At 39.7% G+C, this 8,248-nt stretch overlaps 1 long non-coding RNA gene across 4 annotated transcripts; it reads right to left on the bottom strand.

The window, feature by feature from the left end:
* Nucleotides 1-327: 327 nt before the first annotated feature.
* LOC134423370 (uncharacterized) lies at nucleotides 328-8,015 on the bottom strand. 4 transcript variants are annotated; one of them, XR_010029079.1, is made up of 8 exons: nucleotides 7,858-8,015; nucleotides 5,276-5,340; nucleotides 4,746-4,832; nucleotides 4,594-4,657; nucleotides 3,828-3,903; nucleotides 3,400-3,709; nucleotides 2,942-3,059; nucleotides 328-1,773 (listed from the first exon to the last, which is right to left on the bottom strand). It is a non-coding gene; the product is annotated as an uncharacterized LOC134423370 (long non-coding RNA). The 4 variants fall into 4 exon arrangements; XR_010029078.1 differs by lacking the exon at nucleotides 7,858-8,015 and having other exon boundaries at nucleotides 329-1,773; nucleotides 5,276-5,655; XR_010029077.1 differs by lacking the exon at nucleotides 4,746-4,832 and having other exon boundaries at nucleotides 330-1,773; nucleotides 7,858-8,014.
* Between the last annotated feature and the right edge of the window lie 233 nt (nucleotides 8,016-8,248).

The raw sequence follows: 8,248 nt of genomic DNA, 5'->3' as shown, positions 1-8,248 counted from the left end.
ATCTATATTAGAGGGAATACCTTCTAATATAATCATAGAAATATATTTTCTGTATTATACATATTTTCTTACTTATATTTGTTTAAATTAAATATGTATAGATATTTGTATTTCTATATATATTTGTATATCTGAATTTATATTTTATTGCTATCATTTAAAAACCCCAGCCTATACCCTAATAAAACCCCCCAATTTACTTTAACTCTATTTAAATATTTTTATATTTACAATCTATATTTATATATCTTTGTGTATATATATATAAAATAGACTATCATTTATCTATATGATAACATGTTACAATTATATACCATATATTATAGTTTTATGTATGTATCTGTTATCTATATTTATGTTTACCACTCTAATGTTATATTTATTTTTAAATGTATATTTATTTCTATTTTCATCTCTATATTAAACCATGTCAGTTCATTAACCCGACGCACCAGAGCCACAACAATACTGTACCTTTGTCAGCACCGGCACGCAGCACACGCCCATCCCATCGCAGCACAGCAAAACAAAACCTATTTCTATTACTAACAGAACAAACATCCCACAACGTCACTGAACCCTAATAAAAACTCAAATAAACCTAACTGTAAATAAATTTTAAATCTCACTATAAAGTAGCCCAAAACCTCCGCACATTCTCATCATAAACTTCCTCCTAAACCAGTATCTCAAAAACCCCAAAAAACTCAAACACACCTTGAAAATGACACAACTGCTAATAAAAACAAACACCCATTAAAAATTAAATCAAACCAACGCACTAGACTCAAAACTGCACAACTGACCCTAAACATTACTAAAAAAAGTCCCCAAAGCTCTACCTTTATGTTAATGCACAAATAATAACATGTAATCTATAAAAGTTATTTCAAAAAATTAAAAAAAATAATTAAAACCATGAAAATAAAAAACCTAAACTATTAAAATATTAAAAAATATCACTACCTAAATTAAAAAACATATTGCCTATAAAAACCCACCATATAAATGCCCCTGTCCCAAAAAATAAAAATAAAAAAAAATATTGAACCACAAAGAAATCAGAACTTAGGAACACCAAAACCATAATGTTCAAGAACTCACACCACATCCCTTATCATACACCAACTACAAACAAGATAAAGCAATACAATGAATTCTTAAAAACCACCTTAAAACCACTACATTGAAAAACATTTCAAAAATTAAAAACTGCATCTAACAAAAGCCATCTAATAAATTCACACCCAAAACTCCAGCAGCCCAGCTGGCCCTACCAAAGCTCTAGGTTCATACATACAGTAAACAAAACCAAAATCCCAGTAATACCCATCAGAAATCTATGAAAGAACCCTACTGAAATTAATCCTGCCTCAAATACAAACCAACCCATCCAGAAAGTCAGCTTCACTCAAAAAACAATTTACACAGAGTTAATAATACCAAGAAATAAAACAACACACCATATACCACCAATGAATATCATAGTGAAGGAAAAAAAAAACACTACATTTTTTCCTTTTTGTTTTTTAAACTAACTTCTTTTATTAGCTAGAACAAAAGCTTTTGCCAGGACTGTAGCAACAACTTCTTTTTCTTCTTCTCCTTCTGAAATGTCCCTTCTCACTCCCAAATTCCTCTCAACTCCTGAGTTTACATCCAAGCAAAAAGCAAAATTCGTGCACTCATGCGTTCGCTGCTCCTGTCAGATTCTCTCTTTCCCTCCACATCTTCTTACACTTTCAGTCCTCACGCTGTCCCGCCGTGATGAGTCTGACAGAAGAATTGGCACATGTTAACAGAGCATTTCCCTCCCTCCCTCCCTCTCTCCCTCCCTCCCTCCCTCCGCTTTCCTCAGCGCATTTCAATCCATCCCAGGCCTGCAGTGATGCACGCTCACCCCAAAGCTCACAGCAAGCATGCAGCAGCTCAGGCTCACTCGGCTCCAGGGCCCAGAGCCTGCAGGCCCTGCAGCTGCCACACGGATGGACCTGGTTCCCTCCCCGGGTGCCCAGAGGGAAACCTGAGGGCAGGCGTCCACCCCGAGGGTGCACCCGCAGCCCCGGGCAGGCATGGAGTCGCCGGCTGCTCTCTGGGGACGACACCCTCCCTGCAGGCCACACTGCCTCGTCCTCTCCCACCCTGGGGGACAGGCACCTCCAGGGTCTGTGACCAGCCCCCTTCCGTCAGCATCCAGGGGCTCTGTCAGAGCCAGAGGGCTCAATTCGTGGTGAGTACCGATGGCACACAAATGGCAGCCTGAGGAAATCGTGTTCTGGCCTCTAAGTGCTTGGGACAGGGTCTGATTTTTTGTTTTGTACTTGTATAAGATTAGTACAACAGGGCTCTGATGGATGACATGGCAACAGAGAATTAAAAACTCCTCGACAGGATTACATCGACTTCTAGGAAAAGACAAAAGCTTAGGACCCTTCTGAAATCTACTTTTATTCCAAAGCACGGGGATTGTCAGCGTGCTGCACCTTCCAGCTTTTCAAAGCAGCTTACCTCTGAAGACCAGGAAACATTGATTTCTACAGAAACAATGGGCAACCCCCAGGCTAATCTCAGCACTACTGTTTAATAGGGGACCTGCCAGCGTGCCAGTCCAGCTTCAAGTGTGCTTTACTTCAGTCTAACGTCCCCACAAAATTCTTCTCACATCTTCCAACCCTGAAATCTTATTTTCCCCTAAAGCTTCTCTTCATTAGCAATTTCCAAGTAACATGGTATTTTTACAACATTCAAAAATGTCATGCTGGACTGTGCTAGAGAGTAATCTGCAAATATCAGCTTAGCAAAGTTTGAATTGACTTGTCCAGAGATAAAACCTACAAGTGAACACCTACACCTGCCTACAAAGAGCTAACAAGCCCCTGGCAGCTGCCAGCATCAAAGCACAGCGGATGTTTCTAATACAGGGTAAGGATAACAACATCACCTTCTGTTCTCTCCAGCTTCTTTTCCCTGCAGTCATATTTTGCTTCTTATGATTTTTTTAGTCCCCGTATCTTCTTGGACAGCACCGAGCCCGACGACAAGGATACAAGAGTCTTTCCCTGCCGGGCGGAGAGAACCAGGAAAACAGTTAAAAAAAGAACAGGGCAGTTTGAAATTCGTACTTGCAACGAGAAGCAGCGCCTAACCAACAGAACAAGAGTAAACAAAGCACGACACCTCCCTGGGGACAGAAGACTCATAAACTCTCCAGGATTCACAATTCCAGCCACCAACCCCTTCAGGACAGCAGCCAAGTGTCCCATGGGGTGGTGCTGCACCAAAGAACCATCTGAGAGGTTCCAAAGAGTGAAATGCACAGTATTTTGCAAAGACAAAAAATCTTGCAAAATAACAAAAATACAATAGATGTAAACTACAGGGCAAGAGTACAAGTGTTACCTTTGGCAGCTGGAACCATCCAGGTGAGCACCTGATAACGGGATCCTCGCCAGAGTTTGAACCCTTCAGGACACAGAAGGGTTTTCCCCAGAAATTTCACAGACTGAGTTTTGATAGAAGCACGCTCGCCGGATCCTCAGAAACGTCACCCATTCTCCAGGTGTCTGGAGAGAACTGCAAATGGCTCTCACGTAGTTGGAGCTAGTTCTGTAAGGTCTCAGGGTGAATTTCACCAGATGCAACCAAACTGGGCAACTCCCAGTGGGACAGAAGGAACCCAAAGCTTGGGTAAGCAGAGCTGCAGCAAATACTGAGGAAACAAACATAACAGCGTAAAAAATAATAAACCATCCTTTTTTTTCTCTTGCTTTTGTTTTTTTTTCTTATTCAGATCAGCATAGCAATTAAAGAGAAGGTGAAAAACTCACCATTACTGAACATTTCATCACCTGTAAGCTGAGCATCCTTAGCATAGTGGACTCCAAAGTTAAAATTCACCGATCCCTGGGAAATAAAGCCAAATATCGTATGGTAAAAAATCAAACAGCAGACATAAAAATTTGTTTCCTCTAAGCACTTTCAGGTACGTATGTATCTTTGCATTACACATTAGAACATACACTTTATACCATCACCTAATACATAATAATTTACCTTTAAATTTTGATAGTATAGCATGAATTTTTAACTTAAACTGGTGATCTATTATTATTCAGTTGGTGCCTAAAGTTATTTCTGCTGTCACGTTCAAAAAAACATGAATTTTTTTTACTGGAATGAGCAATTGATTTCAAAGTCATCACAAGCCCACCAAAACACAAAGCTGGGTTCACTGGACGGGTCTGTGAGCTAGAAGTAGTTAGGCTTGTACTTCCCTCTTGTTCTTCCAGAACCAATAAATCCTGTCAACAAAACCAGGATCTTTAGCCCGCTGCTGTGAAAGATTCTACAAGGATGATGGTTTGATTTGTGTTTAGAAGTTTTGATTTGAAATGGCCAGTTCAATGGATAAAGACAGTTTACGTAGTATTACATTACTGTTATTATTATTTCTATTGTTATTTTTACTAGTACTACTGCTATTGTTATCACCTGCTACTGGAAGAAACAAACCAGTAGTACCTATACTTAATTACTTTTATTTCCAGAAAATAATAAAGAAAAAGAACCAAACCAAAAAAAGTCACTTCCTACCTTTTATATCAAGGGATGAAAAATTTCTCTTGGGCTCTTCTCCAATTTATCAAGACTCATAGCACTGAAAGGCAAACAAAACAGTGCTTTATAGAAGGCCAAGTGCACGTTTCAAGGCTGAACCACTAACTGATTGCAGTGACAGCACTTACAACATGAATCGTTCCCAGAGCCTCTGTGAAATGGAATGTTCTGTGGAACTGCCGTTTCTTTCCGAAAACACTAACTTCCAACACTTCCTAATCGTATTTTGTATTTTAAAACAAAAGAAGTTAGTGAGACTCTGTGAGGAGGTCAGGTTTAAATTTATTTCCTTCCAAAGCTCAGAGCTCTGTTCCATCACCCTTCCCTTTGGCTCTACACTGAACCATGGTGAGCAGTTGAGGAGTGCTCAATAATCAATTCTATTTCTCTCTTTTTCTAGTTCTCTCTATTCCTAAATCATTCAAGACAAGTCAAATGAAAAATGACAAGTTCAGCATCAAAGTCACACTTTTTCCCTTTGTCTGGTCAAGAACAGGCTCTAAATCCACTTATTGCTACCTTCAAGGTTTAAGACTTGCAAAACCATTTTTACATGTTTTACAGGTTTATCATAAAACCCACAGAACGCAAGCTCTGAATTACAGGAAAAGGTACACAGGCAAATATCTAAAGGGATCACTTATTTGTAAATACATACCTTGATAGAGAGCGCACTGAGAACCTTTCCGTGGGACTCTAAGGGACGCATGCTTTCTGAGCACCCTGTAAACAAGAAAAGCGACGATATATTACAGGACATCCCCACTTTTTCCACATATTCAAATAGGATTTTTAATAAAAACAGTTCCGTTACAAAAGAAGGAAGAAAACCAAGCTAATTTTACTCAGCTGTATTTACTGCCGATTTAGAGAAAAATGCCGGGCCGCGTCGCCCGTTGCGTCACACGCCGCGCCAGCAGCAGGGCCTGCCGGGAGTTGGAGTCTCGGGCTGACAGCCACTCATGTGCCGCGATAGCCGTTGCGTCACACGCCGCGCCGGCAGCACGGCCTGCCGGGAGTTGGAGTCTCGGGCTGACAGCCACCGCTCCGTCCCCCGGGAGCCACCGGGACCTGCACTCCCTCCCGGGCATCAAACGGCTCCTTCGCCCCACGGCGGGGAAGGACCTGAGGCAGCACCGCTCCTCCTCAATGCCCTCTCTTTTTCCCTCCAACTCTTTTTACTTTTTTCACTCTGTTTTTCACCACTTCCCTTCCCTTTTCCTTTTCCTTTTCCCTTTCCCTTCCCTTTCCTTTCCCCTTTCTTGTATTTCTAATCTTGGTTTACCTTTCCACCTTTAGAATAAAAAAGCAGCAGTAGAAACTTTCAGGCTACCCGAGAGTAAAAAAAAAAATCTGCAAAACGAAAATGATTTAAAGAAAACTATTTATTCCCTGGGAGCCTGAAATTTTCTACTGCTGCACGTGACACAGAGCTTTTATTCCTTCTTATAGATAGTTATATTTTACATATATTTATAGTTTATATTGATGCATTATATTAATAACTATATTTAATATGCACCTTATTCAAAAATATACGGGAATTTTTTTTTTATTATTTACCATATCTACTGCTACAACTTATTTTTCCTTATATTTCTAATTTTTATATAAATCTTTAATGTGTTTATGATATATTTCTATACTTATATTTCTACCTTTATATTATTTGTATTTGTAATTTTTACACTAAAACCCCTGCTTGGGCAAAGAAAAAACAAAACCATCCATTATTTTAAACTACCTATTTTTTTTTTTATATTTATATTTATCATAATATACAACAAATGATAGATATATATAGATAGATAGATCACATCCATATTTATATCTATTTTATATCCATTTCCTATATTATTTTAAAAAAATATACACAGTATTACTTGTACTATATATTGTATCAATTTATGTTATTTTACATTTACAATTTATTATTAATTTTTTATATATCTGCATATAGTTGCAATACATTTATATATTTGTATTTTTGTTTGGGTTGTATTTACATTTATATTCTCTATTCATATATCTATAAACATACACAATACTCTATTAAAATTAGAATAACTTATTGTAACATATAATGACTCATGTTACATGTTAAATTTTAAAAATTGACCGAATATATAAAAATAAAATTGGCCCATTCCCATTGCTACACATCTATTTCTTTTGTTTCAATATAGTTAGAGTCATAATTGCATATTTAAAATCCAATTCCTAAATGAAATGACAGAACAAACAGCATCAAATTCCCACCAATATCTTCCAAAAACATCAAGATACCTCCAACAGCCAAACAAGTGTCAGCAAAAAAACAAAGAACACTCTTTTCAATAATAATTCTCATCACGACAGAAAAATGGAACCAAAATAAAAGAAAATCCTATAGAAACACACACAGCAAATTACAAAAAGTACTAAAAAAAAGTCAATCCCATCTACTAAACTCAAGACAGTGCCACTCACCCTGAACGACGTTACTAAAAAAATTAAAAAACAACAAAATTCTACCTCTACACTAACTCAAAGAATAAACAATCCTCTGTAAAAATAACTTTAAAACCTGAACTAATTAACAAAATGGAAAAACATCTCAACCACTAAAAACTAAGAAATTGACTACTCAAATAAATAAATACTTTAAAAACCCACCATATAAAAACCCACGTTCCCAAAATAAACCATGATAAACAATACGCAAATACATTAAAAGACAACAACAACAACAACAAAAAAAGAAAATAAAGAAAGCAACAACAAGAATAATACCAAAAAACACAGATAAACTGAAATCTGAAACAAAAAACTTATTCCCAACTGAATAAACCCATAGTGCCTCAAGCTATCAAAATAAAAATACCACCTAGAAACAAACACAAAGACTAAAGACAAACGTAACCATAAACAATGTCCCCCAAATTACCCGTAACCATAAAACATACACTACAATCAAACAAACCAAACAAATAAAAGCCCTGGAAGACGATAAACACACATGCAATTATCGAGATTAAAAACCCGCTGCTATGAACGACACGACGCTACCCCAAGCCGCCCAAAACAAACACTATACACTCACGCTAATAAAAGCCACCGCAACAGAATTAAAATGCGAACCGCTGCTTCGCGCTACGACCCGTAAAAAACATTGCGCGCCCTTCTAAACATAATACCCCGGCAAAAAAATATATATCCGACTACAAAACTCAATCCGAAACAAACCATTATCATCCCTACCGGCACCGAGAACCGTGCCCGCTCAGGAAGAACACCGTATCCCTTAGCGGACAGCCGCTGCAAACCGAACCCAGCGATGCCATCAACGCCTCCAAAGCGCCTCCGAGCCACGGCACCGCCGAACTTGGAGCGGCCGAACCCCGCGCTCGCTGCCGGCCCCGGACGGAGCGCGGCTCCCGGCAGGAAAGCGGCTCCTGCGGCGGCCGCTCCGGCACGCGGGGCCGGCGCCGTCCCGGGGAGCCCCGCCCGCTGCCCCTGCCCGGCGGGGCCGGCACCGGGCCCGGGGCTACCGGCGGCGCCCGAGCCCCGCGCCCGGAGTGGACGGAGCGGCCGGCACCGCCCGGGCCGGCGCGGCAGCGCCCGCGCCGCCTCTGCCGCCCTTGGCCGGCCC

This window comes from Melospiza melodia, chromosome 11 (assembly GCF_035770615.1).
Source record: "Melospiza melodia melodia isolate bMelMel2 chromosome 11, bMelMel2.pri, whole genome shotgun sequence".
NCBI lineage: Eukaryota > Metazoa > Chordata > Aves > Passeriformes > Passerellidae > Melospiza > Melospiza melodia.
This window is presented reverse-complemented; position numbering and strand designations above follow the sequence as displayed.